The 14,617-nt window shown below is 46.7% G+C and overlaps 1 pseudogene; it reads right to left on the bottom strand.

Annotated features, from left to right (window-relative positions):
- Positions 1-3,912: 3,912 nt before the first annotated feature.
- Positions 3,913-14,483, bottom strand: LOC148501824 (polyphosphatidylinositol phosphatase SYNJ1-like; annotated as a pseudogene).
- Between the last annotated feature and the right edge of the window lie 134 nt (positions 14,484-14,617).

Raw genomic sequence — 14,617 nt, 5'->3', positions numbered from 1 at the left:
GTACCATCCACAACCCCTATGATGTGTGGGAAGCCAGCTATTTGGTAAAAATTTGCCTTGGCCACACTAAGGGCACCCATATCCAAAGGCATTTGAATAAAATGATGGAGGTGCTTGAAAAGTGCCTCCATCATTGCCCTCAGGATCCGGGAAAAGGAGGATTGGGAGATTCCCGCCACTATTCCCACCGTTGTTTGAAACGATCCTGAGGCACAGAAATGTAACACCGCCATAAATTGCGTAAGTGGTGGTATTGCTGTAGGACTGTCAATTTGCCGCTCAAGATCACTATCTATTAATGAGAGAGTGTCTATGATGATTTGGGGCGGAAGACGGTAGCGTCTTAACACCTCATCATCGGGCATTCCAAAAAGGGTGACACGTGTTCGATATATCTGGGGCCTTGCACGCCTAAAATGCCTACGCCTGGGACGAGATTGAGGTTGGTCGGCTTCCGGGAGCATGGCCAGAACAATCCGACCAAGATCAACCTGAAATGGCAAGAATTGAATGTAAGGTTTTTTTGGCCAAAAATAATTGAAAAAATACTTAGCTTGACGATACAATCCAATGATGCTTACATGCCGGGGTATTGTCATGATGTTCCCAACCTATAAATAATAACAAATAAACAATGCAACAATTTAGGGTGGGCATTTAGGAATCTAAATTGGGTGCAAGACAAAACATAAAAGGGGAGAAACACACATTTGGGCAAAGAGCAAAATGACAGTGCGCAGACTACCTCAATTTGGTCCCAAATTTATGAAAAAAATTGCTAAAGGGAAATCACAACCAACTTCACGGAACAAAATAAGCAGATAAAAAAGCACAAATTAGTTCGCAAATACAAGCCAAAAAATAAGCAGATAAAAATGCGCTAATTAGTTCGCAAATACAAGACAAAAAAAACGCAGATAAAAATGCGCTAGTTAATTCGCAAATACAAGACAAAAAAAACGCAGATAAAAATGCGCTAATTAGTTTGCAAATACAAGACAAAAAATCAGCAGATAAAAATGCGCTAATTAGTTCGCAAATACAAGACAAAAAATAAGCAGATAAAAAAGCGCAAATTAGTTCATACATTTCGGAATCACAAAACCAAAGGTTAAAAGTGTAAGGTCAAACAAAGTTGCGAAAAAAAAAACATGAACATTTAATAAACAAGTGAAAAATAAAACTTACCAATAGAGGATATATAAGTCACCGGATAAAAAGGTCGTTGGGGCAGAGCCAAAAGAAACCTAACAAAGGAGATTTTGACAAAAATTAACGACCCAAAATTAACAAAAAGAAGTAGACACAAAGTGAACAAAAGTAAGACGGGCAAAAACTTACCAAAAAATAACACGACAAAGAAAACAACCACACCAAAAAAAGCAAACGGAAATAAAAACTCCAAAAAGACAAACCAAAAACAACTCCAAACAACGCCAAATACAAATGTTTTTTTTCCCGCACAAATTAAGGAGGGATCATAGGAACGCACAATCAATGATGCGGACGAAAAATAAGGACGCATGTATAAATACGTCACGACCCAAAAAAAACGTTCTGGTGTATTTCTTGTTTGGAGGTAAGAAATGGCTACAGACCAGGGAAACAATGGCCAAGAGTCTGCCGGTAAGTATTTCATGCAATTCCAAACAAGGATTATTTTGAAACATAATATAGTGCAAGTTTGCAAGCTTAAATTTCTCAACGTTTAAACAAATAGGTGAGGAGGATGACATGGAAGAGGCTGCTGGGCCCAGTATTCCGGCCAAAGCAGGGAAAAAGAAAAGGCAGCCACAATTCACAAGAAAGGAGATGGAGGTTTTGGTTCAGAAGTGTGTGGACATCCTGCCACAGGCAGACAGGAATATGGGTGCAAGCCAGAAGTAGAGAATGTGGGAGGAGGTAGCCAGTGCTGTCAATAGGGTGGGTGATTATGTCCGTCTAGCCCGGGATGTCAAACGGCGGTAAGTAAAAACTTGACCCCCCTAAAACCAAAACCAAAAAAAAAAACGGAATAATGGTTCCTTTTTCACCCACAGATGGCAAGACTTCCAATATCGCCTGAAACAAAAAATGGCGGACAGGGATAGGCATGCAAGGGGGACAGGTGGGGGTCCCACCCCTGTGTCATTGGAGTTGAATGATTTAGAAGAGCTGGCACAGGGGTGTGTGCAGGCTGTGGAGGTGTTTGGCGTGTCCAACATGGATACGGACATGCCAGACTTTGCGGCTCCTCATGTTGTCCCAGGTAAATATTGTGATGTAACCAACTCTGAAATGTTATTGTGCCAATATGTAGATTCTAATGTGACTCTTTTCTCATTTTTCAAACAGAGACACAGGCGGATGAGTCTGCTCCAGAGGGGAGCCTTGGCCGCAGAATTTCTGCTGGCTCTGCAGGGGAGGAACCAGTACATCCGACTGAGGACCCTGCAGAAGCCAGTCCAGGGCAATCCCCCTCGCAGGCAGTGGCCCTCCTCACAGAACTCAATTTTAAATCGGATTTCCATACGGAGATTCTGCAGAGGATGGACGCCAGTCTGGTACGGGTGGCTGAGGCCCTGGAGCAAAATGCTGCGGCCAACGTGACCATTGGTCAGGCCCTGGCGGAAAATACCAGGGCCAACATCCGCATCGCCAATGCCCTGGAGCAGCTCGTTCGCCAGCACATGGTGGAGCCGACCTCCCTTCCTGCCGGAACATCAGGATCCTACACCTCTGGCACAACATCAGCCAATCCTCCAAATGTGCCTATCCCTGTGCCTAGTCCAGAGGCCACAACATCTGCCTCTGGACAGGCCAGCCCGATGACATCCCGGACCCGGTCTGGCGCCCACCCTCCCCCAGCCAAACGGGGGAAAAAACGTTGACAGCACTGGCTACTTTTCCCACACTCCTTCTGTGCTTGCCCCATATTCCTTTCTGGCCCAAACTTCCCTCTCCTTTCTTGTGAATTGTTTTTAATATTTTGATTTAAGTTTCCATACCTTTTATGTTTGTACAAATTATAAATTTTATTGGAATAACACTGCCAAAAATGTTTGGGCCAAAAATGTGCCAGAAAATGTTTTTAGTTTCCAATAAAATTTGAAAAAATGTTCGACATTGTATTCTGACATTATTTTAGAAATGGTTTACAGTTAATCCTGGCCCACAAGGCAAAAACGACCTCCCAAAAAATTAAAACGAAAAAAAAAAAGAAAAGGGCCCTTTAAGGAACACTTTAATATTTACATAAGGATGCAATTTCTCCAGACAAAAGCAAAATGGAAAAATACACACAAACTTGATGACATTATTGTTACAATAGCACAAAAACAAAATACAAACCAAAAAAAACATACCTACAAATGTACGCTAATTGATTGTGTAATCCTGAAATTAGCAGCTATGATTTCCACCTGCGTACGGTTTTGTGCTAACCAAAAAAACTGTTTGCAAAACACATTACAAGCCGGTTTTCAATTCAAAACTGATTGATTTTCTGACAAGCCGTGATTAATCGATGAAACATCGTGGAGGGCCGGGACGGAGGAGAAGGCCATCGCCAATGTGGTCGAGTAATCCAGACCCTAAGCTGTGCGAGCAGTTTGAACGGAAAGAGGATCATCCAGTGACGTATGACTTGGTACGAACACATTTGACGTTCGCATCAGATAATGTATGTACGCCCAAAAAACGCCTCGCCACGCCTGCGTTTTTCCATCTCCACCCCCGTCAACGCCCAAAAACGCCCTGTTCTGTCAATCACATTTGACATGTCACTTCCTGTACGCAATTTGACGAACGAGACAAAAAAAGCTCGCAATATGCCGTACGCACATGCGCAGTGTTACACCGACGCATGTGCGGTTTCTCAACATCGGAACGCAACGAGCGTACTGCTGTTAACGAGCGGCTCTGAATGAGGGCCTAAGTTTTAACAATTAGACATACTTCATATGCAAGATAAAATGGTTGCACGGAGAAGGAGTCTTTCTTTGATGGGACCTCCTTCCGATCTCTCATCCCTACAAAAAGTTTATATTTCCTAACTCAACGGTGCACCGCCAACAATTGTATATCTTAATATATGGATGGGGAAACCGTATGGTAGATTAAAATTAGGTTTGCATTCTGACACAATATAATAAAGGATCCATTCATAAATATCTTCTATTAATAACAATTTTCCAGTACTGATTCATCTATATTTCTGTAACGTTGTCCATTCAGTCTATCATGTGCCGATCGGCAACCACGAGACTTGTACTCAAACCATCGGGTTTACGTACAACTATGACTCAGTTCCACAGTAGGCACTAGTAATTTTATCTTGGAGCTATAATAAGCGCTTGTAACGTGCGCATCTGTGGGTGACTCTTATATTAGTGGCTTTTTCACATACAGCAACTTTTAGTTCGGTTCTCCATTAAGCAACTACACATTGGGACTGATTTATAAACCCTGAGCAGTAAGAACATTTGTGTCATTACAAGTAAATATATAAAGAAACACAATAAGGACCTGATCTGTCACACGGAGATTCTCTTCTTCTCCAGAGAATACGATCTGTCCACGCTGGGCAGCGACGCTTCTCACTGGTGTCATAGACATCGGAGAACAGATCGTATTTATACGTGGGGCAAAGTTGGTCTTTCCTTCCAAGAAATCCTGGAACACCTGCAGTAACAAACATTTACATGTAACGGTTAGGTGGCAGCTGGCCACTTTTTGATGTTATCTTTTTAAAAAATATGTGGGCTTAGTACCAGGTGTGATCTTTGGGCAGAGATGATAGTAAATTGGGCGTATAGCAGAAAACATACTGTATATTGGCCCATATGCAGATTCGGAGGCATCACGGGTGTGCCCATATCTATGCATGCAGGGTATGTACCTGTTTTACTACAGGTCACCATCAGTGAGTGCTTGTACCTTCCCTATACTAGGTGCAGAGGTTACACCTCCAAAAAGGTGCCCTTGTCTATGTGTGAGCGCCATATCACACCCCATTTTCATCCCTTCGGTCTGCGGGCGCACGTTTAACTCTATCAAACCCAAGGTGCACAACTTTCCAAAGGGCCGCCAGCATAGATGTTACACCCTGGCGGTATCCAAGGGACTGCTAGCATAGATATTACACCCTGGCGGTATCCAAGGGACTGCTATCATAGATATTATACCCTGGTGGTATCCAAGGGACTGCTAGCATAGATATTATACCCTGGTGGTATCCAAGGGGCCACCAGCATAGATATTACACCCTGGCGGTATCCAAGGGGCCACCAGCATAGATGTTACACCCTGGCGGTATCCAAGGGGCCGCCAGCATAGATATTACACCCTGGCGGTATCCAAGGGACTGCTAGCGTAGATATTATACCCTGGTGGTATCCAAGGGACTGCTAGCATAGATATTATACCCTGGTGGTATCCAAGGGGCCACCAGCATAGATATTACACCCTGGCGGTATCCAAGGGGCCGCCAGCATAGATATTACACCTGGCGGTATCAAAGGGGCTGTCAGCATATATATTACATCCTGGCAGTATCCAAGGGGCTGTCAGCATAGATATTACATCCTGGCAGTATTCAAGGGCCGCCAGCATAGATATTACATCCTGGCTGTATCCAAGGGGCCGTCAGCATAGATATTACATCCTGGCTGTATGCAAGGGGCCGCAAGCATGGATATTACACCCTGGCGGTTGCCTTTGCCCAGTGACTGTAATTTCTGGCAGCTCTCACACAGCCGGAAAGGAATTCATATAGCTGAGAAGTACTAGCAGGAAATGCTGGGACTTGTAGTTTAACAGCTGGAGGATGACGAGTGTCCTAAGTGTAACGTAGATCATTCTTCCACTGTCAGTCCTTGGGAAAAGGTTACATAGGACCAGGGGGTAACAATCACATGACTTACAGGATAAACACAACATCCATGATTGTCATACCTGTCCTCCAATCCTCTGGGTAACAAGCTGGTCTCTGACAACTAGAGGATCCCAGTTTTGATTTCGGATCAGTTCTTTGACCTTGTCATTGGGCAGATCGATGCGATAGTTGAAATCGCCGCACCAGAAGACACAGTCATGGGAGAACAGGCTCCGCCCCTAGTGACAGAGAACAGAGTAGTGATCAAGTACATACAGTCCAACTGCTCACAGTGGTGCTGCAGAGTCCTCAGCACGGACAAGATGGTCTCATAGGAAATAGGACTCTGTCCCCCTTACCATTGGGAAGCTCAGCTTGTGAGCTATGTTGTTGTAGTCCTCATTCCTCTCCTTCACTTGAGCCTGCCCAGCTGCCAAGTGGCTGCACGCAAAGCAGAGACTGGTGGTGTGGAACTGCATTCTGATGGCCACCGCACCTTTGTTTCCTGTGACTCCTCCCATACCGGTCTTCACGGTATCCACTGCCACATCCCTGAAAGAAGTAAGGCCAGACAATGAGCAGCGAGCAAGCAATGGCCAACCCAACCACTGACCGGTAACCCCAGATACAATGACTGACCGGATAAAAGGTGCGCGCTCGGGTCTTACGTATATGAAGAGGAGGACACCGACCAGCTGCTTGGAGGCCAGGAGGACGTGGTTGTTATCCCTGGAGATGGTTTTCTGGAGCTCGGCAGCCCACAGCTGCTGGTTGGTTGTGCTGTAGAGAGATGCTCACAGTCATTAACAAGCACAGAATGGGAGATGAAATGATCATTAGATTAAACTTATGTACTGCCAAAGATGGCTGCCTCACCTGGTCACTTCATGGGCAGTATAAATTATCCTTGGAATTTATGACCAAAGATGGCCGCCTCACCTCTGTATTATTGGCCTAATTCAGAGATGTTCGGAACTCCGATGTTCAGATACATCTCCGATGGTTTGATATCTGCACATGCGCAGAAGCCGCACTGAGCATGTGTAGATCTTGCCCTACGCCATCGCTCACAGGGCCTGATTCAGAGCCGGACGCTCTGACCAGAGCGTTCGCTCTGAATCAGGGCCCTCCTACCTCAACTTGGAGCGGCCTTATGGACGAGCTTATGCGAGCGTCCATGATGATGGTCGTGATGGTCAAGACCATCGCGACCATCGGGCTTGCGACGAGACCCTTGCGGTAGGGTCTCACTGCCGCAAGCCCTGGAGTGATTTTGGCTCTATCAGAGCCAAAATCACTCCCACTGACATCACTACTGATGTCAGTGGGGCCGGCTTCAGACGGTAGGCGTTCCCATGGGAACGCCTCCGTCTGGCAGCAACGCCCCCGGCACGCCCACCAAAGGGGGCGTGCTGTCAATCAACATCGACAGCACGCCCCCTTTGGGGCGAGACCCGGAGCGACAGCTTGGCTGTCGCTGTCCGGGTCTCGCGCATGCGCACGACGGAGCTCCCTCCGTTGTGCGCATGCGCATTTGGGTAACATCGACCCGCTTGCGAGCGTCCTGCGCTCGCGAGCGGGTCTGAATGAGACCCACAGTGTCCTGGATGTCACAGCCTGACTGATAGGCTACAGGCTTTCCGGGGTGGAGCCGGGTGTGCCGCCTCTGCTTTGTGGGAGTGCCATTGGACAGCGACTGCATCTTCTGATGCAGATTAATGGCTTCGGCAGCGGAGATGAGGCGGCCATTCTGAGTAGCTTTAGGCTCATGGGGATGCTATGGTCGCGGTGTAGATCTGATGCAGCCCTCGGATCTCTGATGCAGGCAGTAGGTGTGTTTTTATACTAAGTGCCTCCTGCGGCATTAGCATCATTTTGCACAGGTGCTATGTACAAAGACACAGAGCCTGTGCCTCAGGCCTCCATCACTAAATCAGGCCCTATGATCATGGCTTTCCTGCAGATCTAATCCTCTGCTTTAGGTTTATACGTTCTGTAAGGCTAAACCTCTGTATAATGTTACTGAGTTCTTTTGGACTATATAATTAAAATTATTATTATTAAAGTGAAACGTGCTGCAAGCAGCTACAATAATACACCACCGCAGCACTCACCTCGCATTGACAATGTTTCCTGCATTTAACTCCACCATCTCCTCGAGTCCAATAGCGAATTTATCTATTGGCTGATCTAGTGTATACAAAGGTCAGGTGAGAGGATTTGTAGAGATTCAGCATATGTGAGATATTACAGATGATAATTCATAAACATGACAGTCAGCAAGGAATCACACATAACATAATAAAAAAAGAAAACATTATTACAGATCAAACACAGACGGATGCACTATGGGTAGCACGGATGGTGTAATGGTTAGCTTACTGCCTCACAGCACTGAGGTTCTGGGTTTGATTCCCACAAAGGTCTTAACTGTGTGGCGTTTGTATATTCTCCTAGTGGTTAACTGGCTTACAACAAAATATCAAACCCTTGTGGGTTTGGTAGGGAACATAGATTGTAAGCTCCACTGGGACAGAGAATGATGTGAATGGCAAAATATTCTCTGTAAAGCGCTGCGGGATATGTGTGCGCTATACCCAGAGGCGTAGCGTGATGCCAGGGCGCCCGGAGCACGTGCATACTATGGCGCCCCCAGGTGTTCCAGGGAGGAGGTGTGTCCAGCATATGGGATTAAATTAAAGGGATGTAAAAATAAACATTAGGAAAGGTATTGAAATGATAGATTCTCAACTACTAAAATAAATCCATTAATAAAAATAACAATAAAATAAATGGTGGTTTCTCTGCAAAGGGGAACCTCTAATCGGTCTCTCCCCCAACTGATTTTATCAGGCCCCCATTCACTATAATACTCCTTATTACACCCTCACTGAGCACATCATATATCAGTGCTCCAGCTCTCACTGATTGTAGCAGCCCCAATTGTCTTTAATACGCATTACACCCACCATACTCACTGACTGCATTATATATCAGTGCTCCCCCTCCCTACAGGGGCGTATCTATAATGGGTGTAGGGAGTGCGGTGCACACGGGCTCCCGGGTCCATGGGGGGCCCGCAACGCACACCCTGCACCCATATTATCTAAAACTTATCTCTCCGAGGTCCCATGTCGGGTGTCTCAGTGCTGCACAAAACGCCGGAAAATGGGTGCCGCGGCCATTTTTCCGGTATTGTGCATGTGCAGTGAGAAAATTGCAGGGAAAATGGTGGCTGCGCCATTTCCCCGGCGATCTGCGCATGTGCAGTAGACTCTGAGTCTACGGATGCTACAGTGGGACCGGTCGCCGGAGAGAGAGGAGGGGGAATGCACACATAAGTTCTTAAAACTACTGGCTGAATTCTTCTATTGGTACTTAAATAAACACACGAGATGCACTGTATTTACTGCCTCCATTAGGGGCAAAAGCAGAACATCTAGCGGGGTGTTGCTGTAATACTTGTTCTATTGGATATGGGAGGAGTTAAGGTGCCCATCCACTTAGAGACATGAAAACGACTGCACGATTACGACATTGTGATCGTGCAGTCGTTTGTCAGTCTGTGATGTTCCTACACTGAACGTTCACTCGTTCAGTGTAGGCACATCAATCATCTACAAACATGCTGAACCTGACGACCTAAGCGACCAGCGGGCACGTGCATCGCTAGCCGTTTTAGACACTTTTGTAAATGATTTATGAACGATTGAACTATATCATTATCGTTCAATCGCTCAAATAAATCGTCTAGTGGATGGACACCTTAAATGGGGATTTATTGCATATGGGGAGTGCAATTGCCACCAGTTATTAAAAAAAAAAAAAAGCACAGTACTGGAAATGTAGAACAAAGGGGAAAGTTGGTACAAGACACACAGGGGGCGAGAGGTGGGATAGGGAAAAAGTGTCATATGCATATGTACACTCACCAAAGTTGTAGTGTGAGTGGGATTCGCGCTGTGTGATCTTCAGATGGGCATGAATCAGAGGTCTCTTTTAGAAGGTGAAGTCTCCACTGCAGATTGTAAGGGACAGTGGGCCTGATTCAGACCCGCTCGCGAGCGCTGAGTGCTCGCAAGCGGGTCGCTGGTGCCCTAGTGCGCATGCGCACGACGGCGGGGGCTCCGTCGTTCGCATGCGCGAGACCAAAATAGCGACGGCCAAGCCGTTGCTATGGGTCTCGCAAGAAAGGGGGCGTGCTGTCGATGTTGAGTGACAGCACGCCCCCTTTGGTGGGCGTGCCGGGGGCGTTGCTGCCCAGACGGAGGCGTTCCCATGGGAACGCCTACCATCTGGGGCCGGCCCCACTGACATCACTAGTGATCACTAGTGATGTCAGTAGGAGTTCTTTTGGCTCTGATAGAGCCAAAATCACTCCTGGGCTTGCGGCAGCGAGACCCTATCGCAAGGGTCTCGTCGCAAGCCCGATGGTCGCGATGGTCTTGACCATCACGACCATCTTTTTGGCCACTCGCATAAGCTGTGGGTGGTCACCCACAGCTATGCCAGCGGCCAGGAGGCCGCTCCAATAATAGGTAGGATGGCCCTGATTCAGAGCGAGCACTCTGGTCAGAGCGTCCGGCTCTGAATCAGGCCCAGTGTGCAGCAATGATAGGCTGCTTCAGAGCTCCTTCTTCTGGCAACCTCATCATGACATAACGGGGGCTGCTGCTGTACCAGGAAACCCTCGGGGAGGTCAGTTACTGGCCTCCAGTCTGTACTGCATGAGCCGGATGTTCCCCACCAAACCCCGTCAGAGGGCTCCTGATCAGTGATGCTGGCCTGTCTGCGGCCATTCACTCTGGCATCCCCCGCCGGCACAGCTCTTGCTGATGGGGTTATGGTTGCTTACAGGGTTCCCGCTAGGTCCCTGCTGCGTTGCATGTTTGGCAGCGTGGCTCCTCTTCATAGTATGCGCGACGTGATGTCACGTTCGCGTCTTACAACAAGCAAGCAGTATGCAGAGCAGAGCTCAAAGAGGCGGAGCTGCTCAGCCTCCAAGCATATTGCTGCAGCTGCTCTGCTCTGTGTCACTGTCCGCTGTATCTAGCTGCCAGTAGCAACAGTAGAGACAGCCGCTGGCGCAGCTGGAAAGCGCTGTATTGACAGGGTAGTCAGCTCAGCTGCCGGAGTCAATGTTCAGCCAGCAGGCACAATGTGCGGTGCCTTCTGACAATTTCGGCGCCTGGAGCATGTGCTCCACTGGAACCGCCCTCCCTACGCCCCTGGCTATACCCCCAGCCCTTGATGCGCTGAGCTGTAATCTGCTTTTACAAGGAAGCTGCAGTCTGTACTGGCTGCACTTTATCCAAATGTATGACAGATCTAAAGGAGAACAGGCTGTGCACAGGGTCCAACTGGTGATTAGATAAAGTGCAGTGAGCCCAAACCATAGTGATATATATATATATATTTTATATATATATATATATATATATATATATATATATATATATATAGATATAATTTATTAGTACACTGCACTGCACAATGTGTCAATCCCTCGTCCTCTCTGATCCTTGCCAAACTCAGTACTAGGCAGGTGCATCTAACATACAGCTTATGTGCTTTGTTGGATACACCTTCTTAGTGCTGGGTTGGGCAAAGATCAGAGAGGACGAGGGATGGAAACATTGCACAATTCAGTGTACTAATAAATAATCAGAGGAGTGTTGCCTAAAACCAGACAGGGATGTATACCAGCTAATCAGGGGGTTTTATTAACTCAACCATACTGGAGACTTCAAAACTTTGAACATTTTTATCAATAAACTAAAATATAGGACACGGCTTCCCTGAGGGCCGCACCCCACCACTCCCCCACGTGACACCACTGAGCACAATCCTGACAAATTGGAGCAGGACCTGCTGATCGAGAACATATATTTATATATATATTATATATATACAGTATATATAACCGTTGTGACATCATCATCAGAAGATCAGATCTATTTAATTATTACGAGTTATTTAATTAACACAGACTTATTCCGCAGCGCTTTACAGAGATTATTTGCCCGTTCACATCAGTCCCTGCCCCAATGGAGCTTACACTCTATATTCCCTACCACATGCTCGCACACATATTTGGAAGCCAATTAACCTACCAGTATATATTTTGAATGTAGGAGAAAACCGGAGCACCCAGAAGAAACCTACTTAAGCACAGGGAGAATATACAAACTCTACACAGATAAGGCCACAGTGGGAATGGAACCCATGACCTCAGTGCTGTGAAGCAGTAATACTTACCATTACACCATATGTGCTGCCCAATACGCCCTATAGAATATCTACAGCCTATAGAAGAGCAGTAAAGTGTATTTATTCTGGTAGAGTACAGCAATAGCTGACAGTACAACACACACATAGCTCAGCGCACAGCACAGATATAGATCTTGGTACCTGGGAAATCTTGCACACCAGCATTTTTAGGAGCATGTAGCAACCAATCTGTCAGGGTTTGATTCCTCCAACCATTCACATTCCATGTGCCGACAAAGACCCGGATCTTCCTGGGCTTGGCGCACCTGTCATGGTCCTCACACATGCTCCGTAATACTGTCGAAGGTGCTAGAAGAGACAAGGGAAGCCTTCAGTCAGTCTACATACACACATATCTAGTTATTAGGGAATATTACTAAGTAAGTAACACAGTTATCTACTTATATGCACTATAAACAGAATAAACCAGGCATTGGCTTCATTTTCTAAACTGCTAGGATCTGAATGCTATTGAAAAGGCCTCATACATACAGTGTGACTGTGACCATTTATTTCTACAACACAAAGAATGAGGGTATAAAACATTTTCCAATATGAGCAAACAAACCACTTGCTTTACTGAAGACTGACTAGGGCTATATTTATCATTTCTGTGGGATTGGAGGGAACCGATCTGAAGAGTTATAGGTGGGATGGGGTGGGAATCATAGGCCTCCACGATGACTAAGGGGGTCATTCAAACCCGCTCGCGAGCGGCAGTACGCTCGCAAGCGGGTCGATGTTGCCCACTGCGCATGCGCACGACGGAGGGAGCTCCTTCGTGCGCATGCGCGAGACCCGGGGAGCGACGGGCTTTCCATCGCTCCGGGTATCGCACCAAACGGGGCGTGCTGTCGATGTTGATTGACAGCACGCCCCCTTTGGTGGGCGTGCCGAGGCCGTGCCTGCCAGACGGAGGCGTTCCCATTGGAACGCCTACCGTCTGAAGCCGGCCCCACTGACATCACTAGTGATGTCAGTGGGAGTGATTTTGGCTCTGATAGAGCCAAAATCACTCCAGGGCTTGTGGCAGGGAGACCCTACCGCAGGGTCTCCGTCGCAAGTCCGATGGTCGCGATGGTCAAGACCATCGCGACCATCTTTTTGGCCGCTCGCATATGCTGTGGGTGGTCATCCACAGCTATGCGAGCGGCCAGGAGGCAATAAATATTTAGCACCTGTACCAATGCATCCAGCAGCAGGAACTTGTGTCTTTATTCCACAGGACACACAATCTCTGTACTCCCCACAAGTCAGCAATGCTGCATGGAGAGAGCAGAGTCCTGCATGGACAGGGCAGGGTCTACTGACATAGGACGCGCTCACCTCACTTATATAATGTGTAAGTGATGAGTAAGTACAAACCTTACAGATATATACTGAGCACACACAGCTGTCATTATACTGGTGTTACATACTCCTTGTGCCTATGGCCACATGACTGTATTACTGTGTGGATAGGAGAAGCCTCAATAAACACTGTGACCCACCTCATCCATGTCCATGTATCCGACAGCTCCAGTCTTGTAGCCGAGAAGAGGCAGATTTCTGTACTGTCTCTTACTCTGCAGCATAACCTTCAGCTTATTGCCTGATCTCTTCAGTAGGTGACGATACTAGTGATGGACAAATAAAGAGAATAATGGATTAATGTTACAATGTGCTGATGATCCTAGTAATCAGTGCTTGGTACATACAGTGTATTGTGCAGTAGTGTAGAATAAAAACAATGATACCTGTAGAGAAAAGGTCAGGGCAATATCCTCCAATGAGCCACTATGTGGCAGCTCAAATTCCTGGGATCTGATGACCTTTCTTGATCCCTAATAAAGGACAAAAAAACTGATTTAGTCCAATGTAGAATAAGCACAGATTCCTACACAGCAATAGTATTTAATAGACCATGCGGCAAACAGACATAACTTTTGGGAGGTTACTCTCCCACAATTAACAGATGAACAAGTGTCTTTGCTGACACAACCCATCACTGAACTGGAGGTTCTTTAAAGGTCTCAATCCTGGGAAGTCACCAGACCCTGATGGCTATACTGGAGAGTTGTACAAAGCTCTTCAGATCTCCTAATGAATCTCTATCATTCACTCCTCTATGGGAATGCCCTGCCAGCGTATTTCGAGCATGCAATCATCAAAGTATTGCCAAAACCTGGGAGAGACCTCACTCGTCCTGCTTCTTACTGACCCATATATTTACTAAATATATAATAGCTTTTTATGAAAATAATAGCAGACAGACTCAAATTAGTGGTTCCTTCCCTGGTTCACCCACTGGCTGTTGATGTCAGGGTCCTCTCCGTGAAGGGGATTTAGACATTACCTCAATATCATGTGGCATACTCATAGTTGCCTACCTTGAAAGCTCTCTTCTCGAGAGAGGCCCGGGTAATAGAAGCGGGAAGGTGGAGACAGGGGCGGGGCCTGATGAGTCACATCATTAAGCCCCGCCCTCATGGTAAAATTGCCGCGATTGGCTAT

The sequence above is a fragment of the Taudactylus pleione genome, unplaced genomic scaffold (genome assembly GCF_031769625.1).
Source record: "Taudactylus pleione unplaced genomic scaffold, aTauple2 ptg000500l, whole genome shotgun sequence".
Taxonomy (NCBI): Eukaryota; Metazoa; Chordata; class Amphibia; order Anura; family Myobatrachidae; genus Taudactylus; species Taudactylus pleione.
Note: the sequence above shows the minus strand (reverse complement) of the source record. Positions and strands in the feature narration are given on the sequence as shown.